The sequence below is a fragment of the Periplaneta americana genome, chromosome 9, assembly GCF_040183065.1.
Source record: "Periplaneta americana isolate PAMFEO1 chromosome 9, P.americana_PAMFEO1_priV1, whole genome shotgun sequence".
Classification (NCBI taxonomy): Eukaryota; Metazoa; Arthropoda; class Insecta; order Blattodea; family Blattidae; genus Periplaneta; species Periplaneta americana.
In genome coordinates this window covers 9,284,575-9,308,497 of record NC_091125.1, presented here as the reverse complement: position 1 = coordinate 9,308,497, position 23,923 = coordinate 9,284,575, and the positions used below count along the sequence as shown (strand labels likewise).

The window sequence follows — 23,923 nt, the reverse complement described above, 5'->3', positions numbered from 1 at the left end:
CTCTTCCTGTGGTTACCACTATTTTCTTGTGCCTGAAAAAGGCTGACATAGTGTCGGATGTTAGTATTCCTTAAGTAGACTTGCTTCTATAGCTCAAAAGGATTAGCGACAGGTTTCAGTACAACTTCTGACAGATATTCAAATAGCACTTCAATCAATCATTTAATCAATCCGATATCAGAACAGTTGTCGCTGCCTCACAGAAATCAAACTCCATTCCTCTCTATCCTGAATCCGACAATAGGAAGAAAGAAAGTGAGAGTACAAATTAAAAGACTGTAGCCAACTTATGCATGATAGAAAAATTCTTCTTCTTCTTCTTCTTCTTCTTCTTCTTCTTCTTCTTCTTCTTCTTCAGAGAATTAGGCCTTAGACCTATTTTAACATCAATAAATTGAGTCATCTTATCTTGTTAATGGATTACCCTTGGGTTCATAATGAAATAGTAGAACCTTTATGCGGCATTCTATCAGGTTCCATTCTTTGTATGTGCTCATACCCATTAGGTCTTAAGTTCTGTACACTTTCCATTAGGTCGAATGTGTGTACAAAGAAAAATATGCCAAAATATTAAATAATGATAATAATAATAATAATAATAATAATAATAATAATAATAATAATAATAATAGGAATAATAATAATCGTTTACTGTATGTGTTACGAATCCCAGTAATTTTCTCTTCCACTGGTATATTATACAGAGTCGTCCGTACGTCACCATGGGACGTACAGAAACGTTGTCTCCCACAGTGTGCCTGTTGTATTCCCGAAGTTGAAGGGCGTTTGACGGGAGTTGCTTGAGTGCAGTTCACCTCGATCTGTAATGAGATACTGAAAGAATTACTGATTCGCGTAAAGTAGTGAAATATATTGTTTTTTTTTTTTAATTGTTTGAGAAGACTGAAGGAATTTACTCATTCGTGCGTAGTGCAAGTTATTGTTTTTAAAATTGTTTGAGAATGGTGTATAGCAGATTGCAGCGAGACTTTTAGTTTTAAGTTACGAGCAAAGTGCAAGAAAATATCCAAATAGTTATTTCAAACACTTCACAAGAAGAGATTAGTGAAGTATTTCAGAACAATCTTCTGATATATGCTATAAAAATTATATTAAAACAGAAGGACATTTCGAAAATCTCTTGTGACATAGGTAAGATGCGCCTGTATTTCTTAGTTAAGTCGTGTATAGACATTTTTCCCGCTACAGATTTTAGAAACTTAAGTTACTACCGTAGAGACGGCGGCGGTAGATTTCACGGTAACTGTGAAAAGCATAAACAGAAAATGCAGCTGAGCTTGCGGTGTGAAGGAAGTGTCATATATGCAGGATTATAATACTCCCTATACCAGTGGTCGTCAGCACTCGCTGTCCCATGTACACCGTCGTGCAGCAGGGAGAGATAGAGAGCATACCCGCTAGCAGCTACGCAGTGCACTATGGTGCGCTGCGTTTTCAGCGGGTAAGAGATGCTAGCCCCAGCGTGTTCTGTGCTGACGACCCCTGCCCTACACTAAAATAACACCAATATCATGAGGATGAGGGTTATAATTAGGTCATTAAATTTCTTAAACCGTTAGGGGCAAGGGCCTTTTATCTAAGTAAGGCAGCTATTTCGACAATCCCAAATAGCCAATTCGGGAAAAATCCTCAGGCTTCTCTCAGTGCTGCCTTCCAGGGGCGGCCCGTCCATAAGAGCTGCGGAGCTGCATCACTCCCTGCTTTGACAGGAAAATAGAAATAATATTTATTTTAATTTGTAGAAGAATTGTTGCAGCTTTTATTGGTAAATTGATTTATATTTCATCTGGCCGGAAATATGTACTATTATCTTATACATAATCTTTTTGCGCATCGACTGTATTGGAATTGACACTGCATTCAAAGTCGTCCTGGGATCTGCATGTGGGACAGATCATAGAGAGTGTGTCTTGCTAGGTAAGGGGGTAGAGAGGTGAAGGGAAGCAGATGGAACCAGCCGCTGTTTAAAACCCATATTTCGCTGCAGTGTCTTACAGAACCAGGCCACAAGGGAAGATCTTTCCTCCACTCCCACACCGCTATTGTAATGCTACGTCAAATGGATTCTCTATTCCCTTGAAACTTAATGTCAACATTTTTATTTTCTCTTCACATACTTATTGTTGTAGAATCTTATAGAGTTAATATAACGAAATTAATATTGCAAATCTAGTCTTTCAGGTAAAGCTCCCTGTAAAGCAGATTTGAATAATTTCAAGGGAAAAATTGTTCCGGGGCCGGGTACGTCACTGTGTACGTTAACAGAGAACCACAATTCTAAGTCACACAGAGTTTGTGTGCACTCGATGTGGGTCTCTGGCGTTTCGTCAGCCCACGCGAGTTGTGTAGATATAAAGGGAAAAGTTGAGACGGTGTCGGGTGGAGTTCCCGGGTAGCTCAGTTGGCAGAGAGCTGGTACGTTCAACCAGAGGTCCCGGGATCGATACCCAGCCCCGGAACAATTTTTCCCTTGAAATTATTGAAATTAATATTCTTTTTTGCCTTATTATTACGTATATATCCAGCCTCCAGTAGAACCTAAGGATTTGCCTTAACTCAAAATGATTGCACGAATAGAATCCTTTTGATATATTACGTAAAATACGAAAGCGACTTCTTTTCCAGTTGTAGAACATTGTTGACCATCAGTAAACAGTATAGAGAACATATACTGTGATCAATATATCTGAGTGTTGCTTTGGTGTGACGTAACAACCAGTGCAAATGTGCAAGCATGAGTGTGTGTGAATTCCAGAATATTAATTTTATTTTTCTTAACTTTCCCTCACGGAGAAGATTGATGTAATGAAGTGAAATTACAGGGTCGTCCGTTACCCGACTTAAATCTTACTCAACCTTCATCCAGCCGAAATAGTGCATATATGTAAGGAAGTATAACAATGAAATTTAGCTAAACATTTGTGGTTACGTGGATGTGAACGAAAAAAAATTCTGTATTTTGTTTTCCTTCCCTCCTCTTCGGTAGTGATACTGCATAGACTAGGAGTGGTGTGACAGATTTAGGACATTTGCCCCTAAAAGGTAAAAAGCACGAATCTTCGCAGTCTCACCTGAAAAATGTTGTTTCATTGGCTATGTTAGGAAAAACTAATATTGCTGCGCAACTAAGTGAAATGAACAGAACAAACATTCTCAAACATAATCAAGAAATGAGAAAAAATCGTGAAATTATTTTAAAAAATATTGATTGTATCAAATTTTGTGGCCAATATGAACTTCCCCTTAGGGACGATGAAAAAACGATTCGAAGAACTCTGGTGTATTTCGTGAGTAATTTAAACGAGCCTCTCAAAAATCATTTGGAACATGCCACTGTTTAAAGGTAATTCTAAAACAAATCAGGATGAACTGGTAGATTGCATATTGAGTTTCTGCCGATTTGAAATTCAGACTGAAATCGATGGTATTAGTTTTTTTTAGCTATTATGGCAAATGATACCACAGACAAATCCCAACTAAGTCAGGAAGTTTTGATTTTTCGATATGTAATGCATTTATTTTTGTCCTATACTTATTAGTAATGATATCAAGAAGTGAAATTTGTATGTACCAAAATCTACTGCAACTTCCCCTAATTCATAAGTTCACGATCCGCCACTGCTTCCTTCATTTGATTTTTCCAATACACCACCAATATCATACTTAATATAAATCGTTTAAAATAATAGGCTTCGGTTTGCATTCCCTAAACTTCACATTTGAAGACCCATAGCGTCTGCTTTGTCCGTCAGAGAACTCTCAGTTTCTATAGCAGACTGTGTAAACTGATACGGTCCACAGCTGTAGAGTAATGATTAACACGTCTGGCCATGCAACTAGCGGTCCCGGGTTCAAATCCTGGTTGGATCAAATCTGGTTGAGGTTTTTTCCAGGGTTTTCCCTAAATCCATTAAGAGCAAATGCTGGGTAACTTTCAATGCTGGACCATGGATTAATCTCGCTAACATTATCATATTCAGTTCACTGAGACGCTAGATAACCATAGCAGTTGTTAAAGCGTCGTAAAATAGCCAACCAAAAAAACTGATAAATTTATTTGGATAGTTTTATTTAATCCATTTGGTTTTCATTATCGAAGTCTTCACTTTTAGCACCGTCCCCAATACAAACCTCTGGATGTGTGCTGCATGACTGCATCAACTCTTCGCAGAGGTTCGTAGCAGGAATTGGCGTGAATAGCAATATATTGAACATATTTTAGATTGTTAGTTTTTTCCGTCAATTAACCATCCTATCTGCTTCATATACGTAGATAATTATCTTCCAAGCGATGATATGACTAGTGGTCATTCATAACATTGCTTTGCTTGCGAATGCCCGGGGTCTCTCAATTTTCATGTCGTGTACAGGAAGACATAATACTTCATGACTGCAGGAACGGGGTGTGGTAGGCCTACTAGGCCTACTAGGCTCCGCGAGCACTCTGTTCTTTGGCTTCTTAAAATTATGCATTATGTCCTATATACTGTATGTACAAGTTAGCCTGAACTCATAGTCAAAATGAAAGTGATCGTGTCTATAAGGCAGTGTCAATCGGATGCTTTCGTGATCTTTCGATAGAGCCAAGATATATTCACAGACTGCGTGTAGTTTTTGTAGATGTAATGATCGATAGCTATTTATAATCATAACAATCTAGTGAAGAAATGTTTCATAAATGAGAAACAGAACATTGAATGCCTCAAAGTGGTGATTATTATGATTTACACTTGATCGCTTACGGTTCTGGAGTCAAGTAATCTACATTTGTGTATTCATTACAATCCAAGTTCTAACTACAGTTTCATAGATCGTTGGACTCATTCGTAAAGAGTTAGTTTCTTGTTGTTGAGGTTGTACGTTCAAATCACCTTGGTTCTATATGTAAGCTGTTTTAATTCATTTTAATAAATTAATGAAAAAATGAAAAGATTACTCTATTATTTTATCCTTATAATAATATATGATTTGAGCCGTTCAGAGCAGAAGTGGTGTAAGTCAATTTTGACGTACACCACTTTTGCTCTGGACGGCTCAAATAAATAATATACAAAATACAATTCCTACTTTTTCTTTGTTTTTTTTCTCTCTCTCTCAATCTCCCTGTTCTTCGTATATACATTTACAGGCAAAATACATATTCATGTCATTTAAATTTGTATAATAACGACCGAATCATTAGCCTAGTTTATGGGAGACGTTCAGAGCAAAAGTGGTGTAAGTCAAAATTAACTTACACCACTTCTGCTCTGAACGGCTCATTTGTAGCTGAAACATTATTGTAGCCTACTTGTAAAATAAATCTTTAATTTCTTAAATAAAAACAATAATCATTAATACATATTTAACTCAAATAGTCTTCTGCATTTGTAACTCCTTTCACTTTCTCTGTCATGGGTTAACTAACCTTGAGAAATAATTTCTTCTTCTGGACAAGGTCCCACAAATCATATTCTCTGCCATAGTGGTTGCAAGCCAAATGACAAATAAAGTGGCGGAGTTACTTTCATTTCACTGATAGTAGGTGACTTTATAGCCCATTATAGCGATAGACAGCAAAATATGTGCATATGATTTTTTGGTAGATTGTGACATATTCAGATTGGAGAGGCGACGAATTCGTACTCATTCTACCCGATAGGTGAACAGTTTACTTTATAACGACAAATGTTAATCATAGTTATAATCACCTGTAAATAAAATGAACTAATTTCAGCAAATTTAGCTCAAAATATTGGTTGAAGAATCAGTTGGGTAAGAATAATAAGAAAGATATCAACAGAGGATGATCGAATGCGGATACTAACTTTCCTGCATGGAAATCAACAACATAACCACCACTTTTATAGTGAGGATCACGTAAGTTCAGTTCCCAAACAGCAAATATTTCCGCCTTGTCAGTGTTGCCAACTGTTACCAGATATCACCACATGTAGTAAAATCACGATCCTATGTACTGAATGACTTCTTTACTCACCGTACTTTACCTTAATGTTGGAAGGTTATTCTAAATAGTTTCAATAATAATGAGAAATGTATTGCTATGTTCTATTCTTTTATTCCTTTACATTATTATTAGTATTAGCATTAATAGGTTACTAGACGTAAATATACAACAAAGTATAGTATATAATATTCAAGAATCAAATCTGTTCCAAGACCAATTAAATTATTGTCACTTCACTTCAAAGATTCCAGCGTACATATACTGTACTTCCTAAAGGTAGATAAATTAATAACCAATTGACTTTTGGTTGGAATTCGAATGAACTTCTGATTATCTTTTGAAATTAGTAAGGAAATGGATAATACAACTAGGCTAAAACTGAAATAATAATAAATCAACTTAAAAAATTATTTTGGTCCTTAAAAGCCATAAGTAATTTCACTTCTAGATACCTTTTTAAAGATTTCATTTGTTTGTAAATTGCTTAATAATGCTACACTTACACTTATTATTTCTGCAACTCCACGTCTGTCATTGAAAAAATGTATGATACATAACTGTGAAGTCTCTTTTTGGCTCTTGTGTCCTAAATTTAAATAAGAAAAAACAAATGATTCAAGAAATGTGAGCTGGTGAAAATTAAATACTCAATTAATAAAATAATTACTACCAAAAGAATATTTTATTAATTCTATACAAAAGATGGATTACACAGAACAGATGGCCAGAAATCATAGATTTATACACAACATACAGCATGAAACGATCATCAAAAAATGCTTTTTGTACACAATAACATCTTTCAAACGAAGTGAAATAGCCAATAAGTTCAATAAATATTATGCTAATAAGTAATAACTACAATTAATAATTATCTACAAGCTGTAAAAGGGAATAAAATAGTATATTGTTGAAATTAGGGGGTTATGGTTTATTACGTGTATTTATAATTTTAATTACTTTTTCTACATTTAATTATATTTTAATTTCTATTAGATTAGTTGGTGGTGTGGTTGTTAGTTTTATCTGTGTACGTCAGACTATTAAGGAAAAACTGAAAGAAATATTAAATCTACTATCTACTTTATATAACAATATTTAATCAAGAACTGAATATTACTATTAATTTAATAACATAAGACCCAAAATATCTCCAAGTCCAGACAATACACATGCTGATTTTCTTAAACATGTTGGCAAACAAGCAAACTCACTACTTTTATCTTGTAATCTCATCTAAAATACAATATCTGTCTGGAGAAAATCTACCATAACATCAATTTTGAAAAGCAATTATTCAACTAATATCTTTTCGAGTTATCGACAGATACCACTTACTAGTATGATAGCCAAAATTATGGAAGAGATGATTTCATAGATTGAATTGGTTCCTGGAATCTAGTAACTAACTTTCATTTTATTGGGTTGACTTTAGAGAATTGCATTCAACAAATGGACAGATTTTAAATTTTAGTCAAGATATTAAAGATATTTTAAACAGAAAACAAAACAACTTAACAATTTTAATTTATTTTCAAGGATCATATGGCTCTGTAGATATAAATCACTTAAGAAATTGCAAACTTAGGGTGTCCATGATAAAGTGTTACACTGGGTCAGTGACTTGATTATTTGATTCATTGTCACAAATATGTAAATAGAGACAGATTCATCTGGGCTTCCCACATTGTTGTTTTCAGGAATACATTTTCCAATATTAATGTCGATGGTCTAACTAAAGAAATAGATCTTATGATAATCTCATCATTTGCAGATAATATGGTTGTCTAGAACAAAAAATCACAGTCTACAAATATTAATAAACTGAGCCAAAATCCCAACAGACTTTTTGACTCTACTTGGAGAACTCAAACTTGCTCAATTAAGGGAAACTTTACTAATAAAACATAATCCCAAGTTATTTCAAAATGAATAGTATATAAGTTAACTTTAACAGATGATGTTAAGAAATGTGATACTTCTCCAGACATTTTAAAAATCATTAGAAACGATAAATGATCTGGTCAGTGAGTGACTACATACAGTATTTTTTATAGATGGATCCTGTTTACCAAGCCATAGATGTAGTGGTGTTGTAGTACAATACCAGTATATTCCCTTTTACAGGGAATTATATTCAAACACTTGTTTGCCCTATTTTAACCGTGACAATGCTTTTTAGCATTTTAAACATTCCGGTTATTGTATTGTGTTTAGTGAAAGATTTTAGATAAGGGTGCAAATAGCCATAGTAGCTGACGCGCCCTTTTTAAACGCCACTAACTAACTAACTAACTAACTTCAAACACTGACTAATTTTGATAGTGAAAATTTAGATACACTTTTAAGCTTACAAAATCTCCAGTATCGACTTCATAAATCTGAGAAGGCTGTCATACTATCAGATTCAAAATCAGATGTTCTTGCTGCAGTAATGGACGTAACAGCATGAAATCTCAATATTTTACAGTGTTTTAATATTTTAAGCAAAATGGTCGAATTACATCGATGACTGGTACTTCCGTGGATCCATGAACTTTATGGAGTGGGAGGTAATGAGGTAGCTGAAAGGTAGCAAAATTACTGTAAGGTTATCTATACCTGCATCTTACCACACTGTTAAAAGAATAACAAGATCAGTACATGACAATGTGGTAACAAAAATCGGAATGATTCTAAAGCAAATGAAAAAATTGCAATAGGCCATCCGGCATCTGCTCCACGATGGAGGAAAATCCTCAGAAGAAACCAACTAATCAGACCAAATGGGGGATCCAAACTACCCTCGAGTGCAGCTCTGAATTTGCAGGCCAACGAGTCTACCGACTAAGCTACATTGGTGGCTCCACTAAAAATATGAAGTACATGGCACTCAGATTATTAAATTGACAAACCTAAACAATTATTCATCAGTTAAGCTATAAAATATAATACATAGCAAGCAAGTTAATTCAATTTAAAAGTATAAACAATTCAATCAGTTGAAATATACAGAAACTGATAATAAATATCATGCAAATTACTTCACATTACAAGCATAAACAATTCATCACTTGTGGTATACAGCCTACTATTTAATTTACAGCACATACAATTCATCAGTTAAGCTATAGACCTACAGTCTACTATTCAATTTACAGCATATATAATTCATCAATTAAGCGAAACAAAAATATAGTACAATACATAGTAAAAATAATACACCTAATTTAATAACTGAACTTCTATGAAAATCTACAGTGGCAGTACTCATATTATCACAGGCCATGATTGTCTCAAATATTTACAAAGAACTGATATTTCAGAATCTCCCCATGCCATTTCTGAAATCTCAATAAAGATATGGATCATTGTATTGACTGTTTAACTTTACATAGCTTTCAATCATCTGGTTAAATATTGGAGTGCAAGATAACAAATGACATCAACTGCTGAACACTTGGTATCAATCAACCAACAACTTCATTACATTAAAGGGGAAAAAAAACTGAAAGAATTAATTGTATATAGACACAACACATAAGACAAGGCCGCTTCAGAACAGTAATTGGCAAGGCTCTGTTGTTTTAGGATTCTTATGTAGATTCAATTTCACCTGAAAGAAAAAAGTAGCATCTATAAGTAGTAGTAGTAAAGATAATAATAATAATAATAATAATAATAATAATAATGACTGTAAAGTATGGAAATTAATATTGCAATGTAATATCAAAAGGTGATTTCACACCATCAACTCTTATCATTTAGTACAACTCTTATCATTTAGTACAACAAATCTATTATATTCAGTTGCAATCACCAGTAGCTGTTCTTTCCTTCATTTTGTTGTTGGCTGATTTTTCACAAGTCTGCTATGATATGCAGCACTATCCATGACAATAACGCATTGCCCTAATGTTCTCAGGTCAACAACTGTGTTTGCACCCACTTCTCAACTACAGGGCTATTCATAGCACTATGGTAGTCCTGACTTTTCTTTCAATTGCATGAAAAAATTAAATCAGCACCTGCAATAAAAATTATACCTGGGCATATAATTACGTCACATGAATTCACAGCATTTAAATAAAGAAAATAAAACATAACATAACATAACATGACATGACATGAGATCCTCTTTGGTGAAAGCCTTTCCCACGTTTTTATTTAGTCACCAATTTTTATATTTTTGTACCCTGATTTAAAAAATTACTCTTGCCAAATTTATGTAAAATATAAATCAATATAACTTACCGAGTATAAATCCACCTTTCGTTCCGGCATCTAATCTTCCACCCTCATTTGTTGGTCTATGAATAACACCATTCATGTCACTGGAAACTTCACCTGGTTTATTCATAAATAAGTGGGTGATCATACTTAAAAAAACAGAGAGAGAAAAGCAATTCACATTGACACTCTAAGAGACACAAAAATTTTAAAGACAGGAAAACTGTTCAAGAATTTTATAACTAACCTCTAGTTATAATATGAAACTATTAATTGCAAAACATGTTGTTCCCACCTGAATTCATTACTAGTAGCCTATATTAATTGTAATTTCATATTCCACATAAGTGTTAATCTATTTGTTAGTAAAAAATTCAATCACTCAATGTCTCACAATACATTGAAATTTACCATTCATAAAAATCCAAGTCTCATCCAAGAATACTACGGGTTTAGGGTTCTCACGCTCCACATTTCTTATATATTCTCTTAAAAACGAATAACATCACTTTCTCATACATGTGTATAAGGATCCCCTTTGCTCCATAGAAATTTCATCTCTTTCAAAATTTTTTTCACCGATGATAAGGATACTCTAAATAAATATGTTTCATAATCATCATTCATATGTTCCAGAACTTTTGCTGCTGTTAGTACTTCCCCTGTAACAGTAAATGAAAATTATGCCATATTTTTATACATAGGCCTATGACTAATATCAGAATTACATTGCATAAATCAACACAATAATTCCTGTAACTTCCCTACCTTTATGTAACTTGTCATAAATAAATCTCGCAATTGCATCTTTCGTAAAATCATCAGCATCAGTCACTGGATGTTTACGTAGTCTATGTTTTCCTGGTGTCACGAGTGGGGTCCCCTTGTGTGAATTTATCACTTTCGTGGCTGTAGTTAAGCCAAGCTGTAATAACAAACAATAACATAATACTTCTAAAAATTGTTATATCATAAAATTCATGCATAATACCAACATTTACAGCTATATGAATAGAAAATGATCAACATGTTAGGTTGGGTCTACGATAGGTTTAAGTAGGCTAATATTTAGGTAATTCTCCAGAAAAGCTACACCAAAGAAGGCATAATTTTATTTTGTTTAATTGATTTCTGTGATATTTACATAGTGATGAACACGTGGTTTTAGTGCACAGCCACAAATACTTTCAGCACAAAAATCCTTTGACACTTACCTGTATATTCTAATGCATTGTTGTAGTCCCTCCCTCAAACTTGTTACTAATTACCAATATAACATGCGAGAGGTCCAGGACGAAGAGAAATGGTTAGTTTCCCAGTAGTGCGTCCTCGTCCTCTCGAGTGTTATATCTTAACAAGTACTTTGGGTGGGGTAGCTTTTCTGAAGAAACACCATATTTAATATTACTTAGACCAGTCATGAATAAATTATTCAGCCAGAGTCAACGTTCCTATGCTTTATAGAGTATGTTATATAGTTATTATATAAAACTGAATTATTTTTAAGCACCATAACAGGCCAACATTCATGTAATATTTGCTGCAATATCAAGTTAATAATTACAATATGACTTGTATTTTCTTCGGCCGATGTGGCATGTAAATTGTGATCTGAACGGTTAATTTAATACCAAAAGAGAAAACTGGAAATTTACTTTCGTGCTGTTTGATTACTTGTTCGTCTAATTTGTAAATGTATTTAAGCTATCACCTACTGCAGTATTACAGTATCTTAAATGTATTTAGTTTGGCAATATGAAAATCACTGACTTGATTAAACATTAGGCCTAACCTAAAAATTTGTTTTGTTTGACCACAATCATGAAATTATTAGTGCAAACTCCTAAAACTGAATACCACTTTGAAATGTATGCTTAAGAATACTTACTCCTAATAATTGTCCTATTCTGGTTGTAATTGCTGTCTCCGTTAGCATAATTCCTTCTTCATTATCTTCTTTCTTCAACTCATTATACACGTGAACTACAGATTTCTGAAGCGTACTCTGAATGCCACACATTTTCTTCCTTGGAGGAGTCACTGCAACACTATTTCATTTTTTTGACATAGTAATAAAAATCTAAACACGAAAGAAATTCATTAAAATTTGAAATAATGTTTCTATCCATTACCCACGTGCATTATCACGCCCAAGTATATTATATTCATTCGTACTTATCTGACTATTCTTGAATTATAACCACAACGCAACACATAACATAACTATTATGTATTAATATTAATACTAATATTAATTAATTATTAATAAGTTCGAATTTCACTATCTTCCAGTAACCGGCTGAGAAATCTAGTACAATTTTAATTTCATGGAACTCCAGTACTGGCAAATATTGTCGATATTTGCCTCAGCTGCCAACATACCGGTTACAAAATCACTACCATTTATAGTATTTGTCAGTATCGAAATTCGAAACGAAGTTGGCAAAAGAAAATTCAACCTTCAAACTAGAAAATCACCATAATCCACTAGCATTTGTAGTAATGGGGGAAAAATGGTTAGGTTTCACCCTTAGGGTATCAAGTTACCTGGTCTTCCCTATATTAGGTCTACAAGCACGCTGTGGAGGTTGTCACTAAGAGTGTCTCATATTATTGTGTGCACGGAAATGCGCGGAGAAGTTGCCGCTTCTGAATCGCGCACTCACTCGAATAGGATGTAAACAAAATTCACTGCTCAAGATATCGGCTAGTTTAATTTTGACACAGTGTACAAACTAATATCAGTTTACGAGGAGTGCATGCTAGCATTACTTCAGACGATAATTTTATGCTGATGTACATGTCAAGAGCTTTCACACTCCTGTGAGTTCACTCAGTCCATTTCTTGACTCATTAGAAGGAAACATGACGGGACTCGTAGCACTGGGGAAGAGCACGACATCGAACCTCCTCTTAAGACAATAAGACAAAACTCTGATGCGTCTGTAGCTACAGGCTAGCGCGCTGGCCTTCCATCCAGGTGACCCGGATTCGATACCCGGCCAGGTCGTGATGTAATTTGTGGTGGACAAAGCAGACGTTGCAGAGGGTTCTCCCATTTCCCTCTATCATTCCACCAACACTCCATCTCCCCCTCATTTCATCTATCATCCACAATAGTAAAAATAGGCTGGGGTGAAGTCTTGGGGGACGGGGTAGTACGGGATTTCCTATGCTGATATAGGAAGGACTTGGGGTTCCGGGCCCCTGGGGCTCATCAGGCTACTCCTATGCGCACGGGACCTGACTCTATCAGGGGCTGAGGCAGGATGGCTCACCTGTCAGTGTCGGCTCATCAGGAAGGGCTTGGGGCTGCGGGCCCCTGGGACTTATCAGGTTACTCGTCCGCGAAACGTAACCTAGGTCTATAAGGAGCTGAGGCAGGATGGCCTACCTGTTAGCGTCGGATTCACAAATGCCACCCAGGCCACCAGTCGGACTTGGACAAACATCGCATATAAGGGCGCATAGTGGGCCAAACGTGCCTGAGTGTACGGACCCTTCCGGGGTCCAGGCCTCGTAAAAGCCAAGCCAAGAAAATAATATGGTTAGGAACAAACATCTATGCCATATACGGACTCGAATCTACGACTGTCTTTTCCATACAATATTAAGCCTACGCATATTGGCCATTGGCGTACATCGCGTCTGACTATTTTCTCCTGATATCCCCGATATACACATATTATACACTATTGGATACAAAAAATCGTACACTTGAGCGTGTCCCTGTAGCACTGCTATGTGTAATGTGTGGGAAATCTTCGTGATGTAGAAACTGCAGCATAACTTAAGTTTTTCTTTAAGTAGTTGAAAAGAAGTAGCAGGTGATGGAATGAACTGTCTTTGTTACGATATCATTGCAAAGATAAAATTTATTCTAAATAACATTGACACGCACTTCTTGTCCATCCTCCAATAACGTCCCTGGAAAGTTGGATATCGTTCGAAGCGTCTTGTTGGACGAAAGAAAATAATTGACAATTCATGTACCATAACACTAACAATTTATTAAAATAAATAAAGACAGACAGTAATGTAACTCCAAAACAAACTAAATTAGATCACAATCAAGTAATAATCTAATACTTACTTACTTATGGCTTGTAAGGAACCCGGAGGTTCATTGCAGCCCTCACATAAGCCCGACATAGGTCCCTATCCTGAGAAAGATTAATCCAGTCCTTACCATCATATCCCACCTCCCTCAAATCCATTTTAATATTATCCTCCCATCTAATAATCTAATAGAACTCTTAATACATTGAATACTCTGACACTTTCCCAAAATGAGGTAAAATTTAACAACAGAAAAGCCACTCACTACCAACTCTATCATTCGTGTATGAGAGTTAAAAAAATAACATACACAAATATAAAAAAACCTAACCCCAAAAGTCGACCAACTACCACCATATCCAAAAAGGGGAAAATGATCATGACTCACTCTCCACCGCCATATTATCCCTGACCTCATACAGCATGATGCATCTGCACAGTACGACGGCCAATGTATTCCCCCCAATACAATAAGGTTTCCATGTTAATGTCCACAAGATATTTTAATGGTGACTATTCAAGGGTCAGATACTTTCCCTACAGTAACTGAAATTCCTGATATTCATGCTTGGCCTGCAACACTTAAACCCAGTTCCTAGGCCTCATAGAACCATATTTCACATTACAGCAGTTTGTGCTGTCGTACAGAACACGGTATACACCATACCGCCAACTGTAGACACTGCACTATAACTCGTGAATCCACCATGTAGAAATGTAGAACTTGGAATCACAACAGACGCCACCGTTCTCCTATCCAAGCGGCGGAGAGTGATCCCCGTATACTGACGAATATACAGTCACGAAGCTCGAGTTGATGTGGGTACTATGAACAATACTGTAGACCATGGTGGAAGAATACTGGTGTGGCGGATCGTTGACACAAATGCGTCGGGTCTGAGCATGTGACGTCACACTGGGAGGTCAGAGCACAACAGTCGCTTTAAACTTACATAGTTATGGTGACAAAGATTGCGCAAATTTTTTTAATCTATGCGAAAGAAATATGCAATAGAATGCCGGGCTGTATTATGTATGGCTGCAACAGCCACTCGAAGAAAACGAAATGAACCAACATAAGATACTACGGATTTCCGAAGGACAAAGACGTAGCGACTAGCGAGCTCGTGGATCACTGCTTGTCGAAGGGCGGACAAATTCAATTTATAAGACGCTAAATTACGATTTTTAAAACAAGAATGTTTGTTCTGACATTACAATAACTTCATAAAAGTAAAATACTTGTTAAAGTCTTTCTCATGACAGTAGAAACATTTGAATGTACGCATTTACAAATATATTAAATATTATTTATGTGGAAATTATTATTATTATTATTATTATTATTATTATTATTACCATTACAATTATTATTAATATTATTATTATTACTACTATCATTACCATTATTATTATTATTATTATTATTATTATTATTATTATTCCAGAAATGCATATAGAGTGTTAATTGGGAGGCCGCACAGTGTGCAATTTCCTTAATCTAGCTGGACAAAATTAATAACTTCTCTTCTAAGTAACAGATTTCCATGAAACTTTATACAGAACTTAAAGGTAACGTATTTAATATGATTACGAACTCTGATTACGTTTCTGTGAGGGAACTACCCTTTCGTAGGGGGTGAATTTAGAAGAAATTAATGACTTCTTTTCTTTCTAACATATTTTCATGAAACTTTATACAGAACTTAAAGGTAATGTATTTGATATCATTACGAACTCTGATTACGTTTATGTAAGGAGAACTACTCCTTTATAGTTGGTGAATTTAGACAAAATTAATTTTTTTTTCTATCTAACATAATTTAATTAAACTTTATGAACAACTTAAATGTACTATATTTGAATTGTGGACAAACTCTGATTATGTTTAAATAAGAAAAAACTATCTCTTTAATGGGGTAAATTAATATTATGAATATAATTAAATATATTTAAATTTAATATAGATGTCCCTTATCCTTGAAAATTTACTTTAAATAAACAATTAGCAATTCATGGCATATTGATTAATGTTTGAAAGTTGAAGGTAATCGAACGTAAGATGGAGTAAAATCAGTTATTCTTTGCTCATTTATGAAGTAATTTGATTAAATATGTACAATATTGCGAAATTTAGAGCAGCTTTTTACAGTCTAAAGGTAAGATACTGCTGATTCTAGTTGCTCTTTGTGGAGAGACAATAAAATTCTTTTACAATGTCTGCTGCATATCGCTTTCCCGCTGCTCTTAAAGTTGATTCTGCAGCCAAAGAAATTTCCTCCGGACTAAGGTCTCCTATTAAATTTTGAACTTTCCTTTTTTTGCTCTTACTGCTGCTTTCACTGAATAGTTTTCTTGGACGACCCCTACTCGGCTCAGATGTCGCATCCATAGGCATAAAAGCAAAAAAATGTCAAATTTCTTCAGGGAAATTGAAGTCATTATTTAGCCAGTCAGCATTATATTTTTAAAATCTTTTCTTACTTCTATGGTACAGTACTTTAACCAGCGGGACAGAATTTTCGATGAAAAATGGCTGATGGTGTTCTTAAATTTTATTTTCAATGTCACTGGGAATGTCTTTCAACCCTAATGGAGCTATAATATTGTTTAAAACCTCCTTGATTCAGCACTACTCCGGCACCAAACTTCAAAAAGCTGCCGGCGGCGTATAGCCCGCCACGCCACTGAAAATAATTAATACCGGTTAGGTTCGCAGCTATACGCAACCAACCAAACAATATTTCACACGTGAAATGATGTCGGAATATAAATATGCAATTATTTTGGCAGCAACTAATGGCTAGTATTTTGTTACTCATGTTAAAGCCAGAGTTTATAGAAAAAATTATATAAATATTCTTCATATGAAATAAAGGCCGTATTGGATGTTCTAATTTAGTAATGTAGCTAAATTGCACATTATATTGAAGCACATATTTGAATTTACAAATTCCATGTCAAAGAAGACAATAAAACACAATTTACTGGCTCTTAATATGACTTTGAACAAAGCGCTCTCTATTGCGATTGAGGAGCGTGGATTCAACCCTTTGCAGATAGCAATCTTTACGCTACTGTAAAACAAATCAATATCCGGGAGAAAGATCGCGCATTGTCTTCACAAGATGCTTTGAACAATTAGGAACATAAATTCATAAAAATAACAGTGAAATCAATAAGTCGAAAAATGAATTTTGTCCAGCTAGATTGGAAAATTGCACACTGTGGGCCGGAGGGAAAAAGGCCTTTGGGGAGACCGAGACTTAGATGGGAGGATAATATCAAAATGGATATGATAGTACACACTGGATTAATATTGCTCAGGATAGGGACCAATGACAGGCTTACATGAGGGCGGCAATGAACCTCCGAGTTCCTCAAAAGTCGTATTATTATTATTATTATTATTATTATTATTATTATTATTATTATTATTAGCCCCACTCGTGGCTACTTCCGTCATTGACTTCTACCAGAATGTGGTGCCCACAAGTGGCGAGGTAACACGTTAAACCTACAAAGGCCAACAAAAAAATTATTACTTCCAAGGCCATGGAAGAGCAAAAACTGCCCGCACTCTTTTTCCTTCTTTAAAAATGTTTTATCTGTTTTTTATTTCACATTTATTAATATTATATTAAAGTTAAAGCATGTGTTGATAATAGAAGGGTCTTAACTGATAAAAATAGGATTTGTAGCAATATTAGTTACAATTTGTATTATTTTTTCTTGAATATCTAGCTATTGCTGTAGTCTCTATATGTACAGCTGTCAAAAGAAAAAGTGGCCGCTCTCCTGAAATTAAGTTACCTTCGGGTATCTTCGCTATAATTCGGAGACAGGCGATGTTACATGTTGTTGGACCACGTTGCCTGATATCTACAGTTATAATTGAAGTATTCTGTCTGTGATTCGATAGCGTAATGGTAGCGTTCAGGCCTCTTATTCATGAGGTCCTGCGTTCGACTACAACCTCGTGCTTTTTATGTTCTTTTTTGTTATGTTTTTGAGAGAGACAAACTATACATAATGGCTCCTTTCTCTTTTACGATTATTTTAGTAATTAACATCAGGTTCATTAATATATTATGCCATGACTTTATCATTATGATATTGTGGCTGCAAATGGAAAGAAAAAAGATTTTATTCTCAATAAAAATATCTTTCGTGGCATAAACAAAACAAATTTACTGGCGTTGGCCTTAAAACATTCAAACAATTAAGCGTTCAAAAAACAAAACAAAAAGCCACAATTCAATATTTAGTCTATCTTCCTCTTATCTCGATCATCTTGCAGTCGAGTGGGCATGGAATCGACTAGTCTTTACAAATAGCGACTGTTCTTAGATACGATATTCCAGGCATTCTGAACATACCCACATACATAAGTGTTCTGTCCATGGGCAGGTCTTTCATTGCAAACCCAGCAATCTCCAATCTTTCCTATTTTCTGCCTTCCTCTTAGTCTCCGCATATGATCCACATATCCTAATGTCGTCTATTATTCTTTTCATCCAGAGACCCAACAAATTCCTTTTTCTCTTTCTAATCAGTTTCAGCATCATTCTTTCTTCACTCACTTTTCAAACACAATTTTATTTCTTATTCTGTCTGTCCACGTCACACGCACCGTTCTTCACCACATCCACATTTCAAATGCTTCAATTCGTTTCTCTTCATTTCGTCGTAATGCCCATGTTCCTTCCCCATACAATGCCACACTCCATACAAAGCACTTCACTAGTCTCTTCCTTAGTTCTTTTTCCAGAGGTCCGCAGAATATCCTTCTTCTTCTATTAAAAGCTTCCTTTGTTCATGTTTGCAGTTTTTCTTGGGAAGGATAGGCCTAAATGCGGTAACATCCCGTTGCTTTCCGCACACCACTATCTCTTTCGCATCTTATTAAATTCCAGGGGACCCAAGCGTGGAGATGAGGAGAGTGGATTTGACTAATTGGGCCCTCCGGACTTCACCGAAAGTCACGGCAAGGGTTAAATATTAATTCTATCAGGATGTTTGACCCGATCAGAGACCGGGAAATCTCAATTAGCCTTTGCCCCCCGCATCCTGGACTAGCTTCTACGAATCATCAGAAAATCTTAGAGTGTGATTGGGCCAATTTTTCCGAAAATGTTTCCACACTTTTGCCCTCGTAGCTCAGCGGACGAACGTCGAAATTTAGATGTCAACGTCTCAGGTTCAATTCCTCGTTACTCCTTTTCATTTTATTGTGGTTCAAGATAGTATAATGTAATAATACAAAAAGAAAAACTAATACCAGTATTATGCAACTGGATGTTTCCAAACCTAATATTAAATTTATGTTATTTATATCGCTAAAGAACAATTACAATATAAATAACTTGAATATTATTTATACAGTATCAATATAGAACGATAACAGAATATAAATGATAAATATCGGTTTGTTTAATTAATATAAGATATTATATAATACTTATTTATTTATCTAAATAAAATAACAAAGACAGATGGTTATTTGTGTTATAATAATTACTTACATAAAATACAGATTATTTATATTGCGAAAGAACAATAACAATATAAATAACTTGAATATTATTTTATAATGCTAATGAAGGAAAACAGAATATAAATGATAACTTGAATATTATCTATATCGCTAAAGAACGATAACAATATAAAAAACGTGAATATTATTCATATCGGAATTTCACAGATTTATTACAGATGTAGGCCTATTTAAGAAATTGTAGAAGAATAGTAATTAGTAACAGTGTCCTATTTATTCTTCTTGGAGCCAAATTTGTAACTTTTAAAAGTGTGGTTACTATGTGTTGTAACGGATGCTTGATTTGTTATGCATGTGAGTCAGTTATGTGATGCTTTATGTCGTCGCAATGTCGTAATTATAGTTTGATTGTGTCTGTATGACTATTGTGTATTAATTTATGATGTATGGTACGGAAAGCTGCGTATTTGTGTTATAAAAGTGTTACGTATGTGTGTTGTTAATGTTTTTGTATGTTCCAAATTGATACCTGATATTTATTTTGCAATCGCAATGCCTAATTTACGGTTTGTTTATGTTTTGTTTACATCGCGTAAGCTAATTTAATTTTCTTTTCTATTTCTCTTTATGCTTATCTTTTTTGTGTATGAAACTATAGCCCAAACATACATATGTAAAATAGGGGTAACCACCATTGGAGATACAATAATAATAATTGTTATTCATATCGTTATAAAACGATAACAGAATACAAATGATGACTTGAATTTTATTCATATCTCTAAAGAACGATAACAAAATATAAATAACGTGATATCCATAAAGAACGATAACTGGATATAAATGGTAATTTGAATAGCATTTACATCGCTAAAGAACGATTAAAAAATAAAATGAAAACTTGAAGAAAGCCCGAACCCACAACCTTTGAATCATTAAACAAGCACTCTACCGCTGGCCTACGAGGCGCAGACATGGAACACTTTCATAGTTCGAGAAGTGCTTGTACAAGCACATGCATCGTGTAACATCGCCGCGACCCGAAGTGGACTTTGAAAATATTCGCTGTTCACGAGTGCGGCCACTTTTTTTTTTGACAGCTGTACAATGACTAATTTTGTGATATAACATTACTTAGAATTGTTGCAATGTTCAGAATGTTCTTGTCAGCAGTCTCACACATCGTAATCATCACAATCATCACATCTTGTACACACAATTTTTTTTTTTTTTCAGAATGAATTTTACAAACATTTTTCGCGCACTTTGAACAAACAGTAGTTGTTTTTGTCACGTTGTCTCTAAGTTTCTTTGATGACAGTTCTCTTACACACTGATAACACCTTCTTCTTTTATTATCCCCCGTTGCTGAAGTTACTGATGGAAGTTTCTGTTGCAGTGGTTGTCCAAGAATGCTTTCCGTTGCCAATATTGTAGACTTCTGCAAACCTTGTAAGTTTTCACCCTTTCTTTCACCTGAGATTTCACTAGTTCTTCTCCCAGTTCAAGAAGAAATAACATGCGCATATTGTTCTTCTTTTTGTTCCAGTCGGGTTCATTCAGAGAAAAGAGTGTGTAACTGTTCAGAAAAGCGATGTCAATAAGTGTGTAAAATAACGAAATGGGCCATCTCCGCGTTCCTCTTTTCACAGAATATTGCCTCACCATCTGATCCACAGTATCCACACCCCCTTTTGTGGAATTGTAATAAAGGTTGATGTCGCTTTTCTTTTTTTCTGAGTTATCCACTTTATTATCACAATGTTGTGTTGACAAAAAATTAGATTTCTTGCTGGTTTCTCCCGACAGATATATGAAACAAGAGTAACAGGCGGCTTACCTGTTGTGGGATCAGTGAATGCAAATTTTGAAGAGTATAATGCACGCCCTGTAATTTTCTTTAGTTCTTCAGGTATATGTTTCCTGTTCTGCTGCATGGTTCCAACCACAGTCAATTTTCTTTCTACATACAACTCTTCTGCCAAATCAACGGACGTGTAGTAGCGGTCTGTAGTCACATTTCTTCCAGTTCCATTTATTGGCTCCACTAGTCTTTTCACTACTGCCTTTGGACCCCTTTCCTCTATTGTTCTCTCGTCCTTCCCTGCATAAACTTCGATGTTCACAACATATCGTGTGTTCGAATCAGTAAGCATTCGAATTAGAATACCATATTTTCCTGGTTTGTCTTTTAGAAACACTTTGAAGGGACACCTTCCACGATATAATGAAAGCATTTCATCTATCGTCGTATGTGCACTGGGTACGTAGTACTTCTTGAATACTTAGTTCAGCTTTTTGAAAACGTATCGAAGTGGGGCGAATTGATCAATTCTTCGACGCTCACCCCTTGCATTCTTATCATCGAATCTCATTATAGATATCAGTTCCTTGAACCTACTACGACTCATTGTTCCGGTATAAATATTTCTTCCTCGAATCGCGGACCACAGAATGTCTGTTGATAGTTTCGAAACATAACTTGAACCCATCTGGATTAGGAGACCAATCAGACCATATATTTCAGTAGCAGTGGTGTGTTTTATATTTATTTTCCTATCAGCTTCTTCATTACTGTGCTTAACAATAATGTCTACTATTTCTTCTGTAATAAACTTCTTGAACGAATAACATATATTGTTAACTTTACCTTCATTTGTAATTCCTTCACGTGGACGCACAATATTTTCCAACCCTCTTCGATGCTGTGCTGGTGGATCAGGTACGTACTCACGGCCACTTTTGGCTGTTAGTTTTTCACTAGCAGTACTTACAGTAACACGAACAGAGTCACAAACTGTTTCGGTATCAGAGGCACTAGTTCCAACATCACTTTCAGTGTCATTATCACTGTCAGGCTGAACAGCAGCTGCATCTTCTTCATCTGAGTCACTCTTATCCGTATCACTATTGTTAACCATTTCATCAAGACTTTCGGCTGACAGAAATCTACTCATTATAATTAGATGTGTTCACATCAAACAGTTGAAGAATACTGATGTAAGAAGTGGTCGGTTATGTTCTGAGAGGAAAGTAACTTCAAATCAACAACTGGATTTCATGTCAAATGTTATTTTCCATTGTTGTTTGAAATTCAAATGAATTGAGGATATGTAATTTTCTCATTGTTACATAATAAAATAACGGAAAAGTAAAAACTGTTGTGCAAAATAAAAGTTACATGAAGGTCTAACGGGGGGTCGAAACTTGCCCGCCAAAGTACAACATTTTTTTTTTCTTACAACAATTGTTGCATAATTAAATTCTAGAACATAGGAATTACTCAGTACATTATTTCTGACAACTAGAAAAATGTAGCGCAAATTCTCATGTTTCGTTTTTATACAATTAACGAAATGCTGAAGCGCGGGCATTTCATGACCCCACCTTGGCCTTTGTAGGGTTGTACAGAGTGTCGAACATGCCCGACTGTCCAACAGACCCTAATTTACCCTATGGTTTTCAACGTCATAATCAGGGAAAGGATTTATATGTAAATACATATTTACTTATAAAGCTAATATAATTTATATTTTGCATTATCTTTATGTTTCACAATGTGTAGGGTTGAAAAATCCTACTTTTATTTTCCATATTTTTCCATATTTTAGAGTTTAGTACATATTTTCGTTAATTTCCATATATTTTCCATATTTCATATAAAACAGTCCATATTATATTAGGTTTAACAATAAAACAAAACAAAATTCCATTAACTTTTAAAAATACATTTCAACAATAGAGATTTAAACACATGTTCAGTAATCCCTTTAACATCAGAGTTATTTGAAAATTAGCAGTCCTATCAACAATGGGAAAGTAAGTTACAAAACTGTATTAATTTAATTTAAAATTTTTAACAGACTTCAGTTGTGCAGCTCAACAGCTAAATGCCAGTCAGAGTACACATAGGTTCAGTTTTGTAAATCATACTATAAAGACGGTAAATATGCCAAAAGTACGTCATTCAGTCAATTTAAAATCAAAACTAACAAGTTACATTTCAGAATTTAAAGAAGATGGTTTATCAACTGACAATAAAATATTATTTTGTAATTTGTGTCAGTGTGCAGTATCATCTACACAAAAGTTCCTGGTGCAACAACACATTACAACTAGTAAACATCAGGCCAACAAACAACTAAATTCCAAGCAGAGACAATTGTTTTTAACACAACCAACAACATCGA

General features: G+C 34.9%; 1 protein-coding gene and 1 long non-coding RNA gene across 2 annotated transcripts in view; one reads left to right on the top strand and one right to left on the bottom strand.

Annotated features, from left to right (window-relative positions):
• The window catches only part of Rab23 (RAS oncogene family member Rab23), a 524,702-nt gene that overhangs the window by 385,342 nt on the left and 115,437 nt on the right, over positions 1 to 23,923 (top strand). The window lies entirely within an intron of this gene.
• LOC138705763 (uncharacterized) lies at positions 5,919 to 11,476 on the bottom strand. Its single transcript, XR_011333753.1, has 5 exons — positions 10,946 to 11,476; positions 10,589 to 10,839; positions 10,202 to 10,326; positions 9,768 to 9,975; positions 5,919 to 9,563 (listed from the first exon to the last, which is right to left on the bottom strand). It is a non-coding gene; the product is annotated as an uncharacterized lncRNA (long non-coding RNA).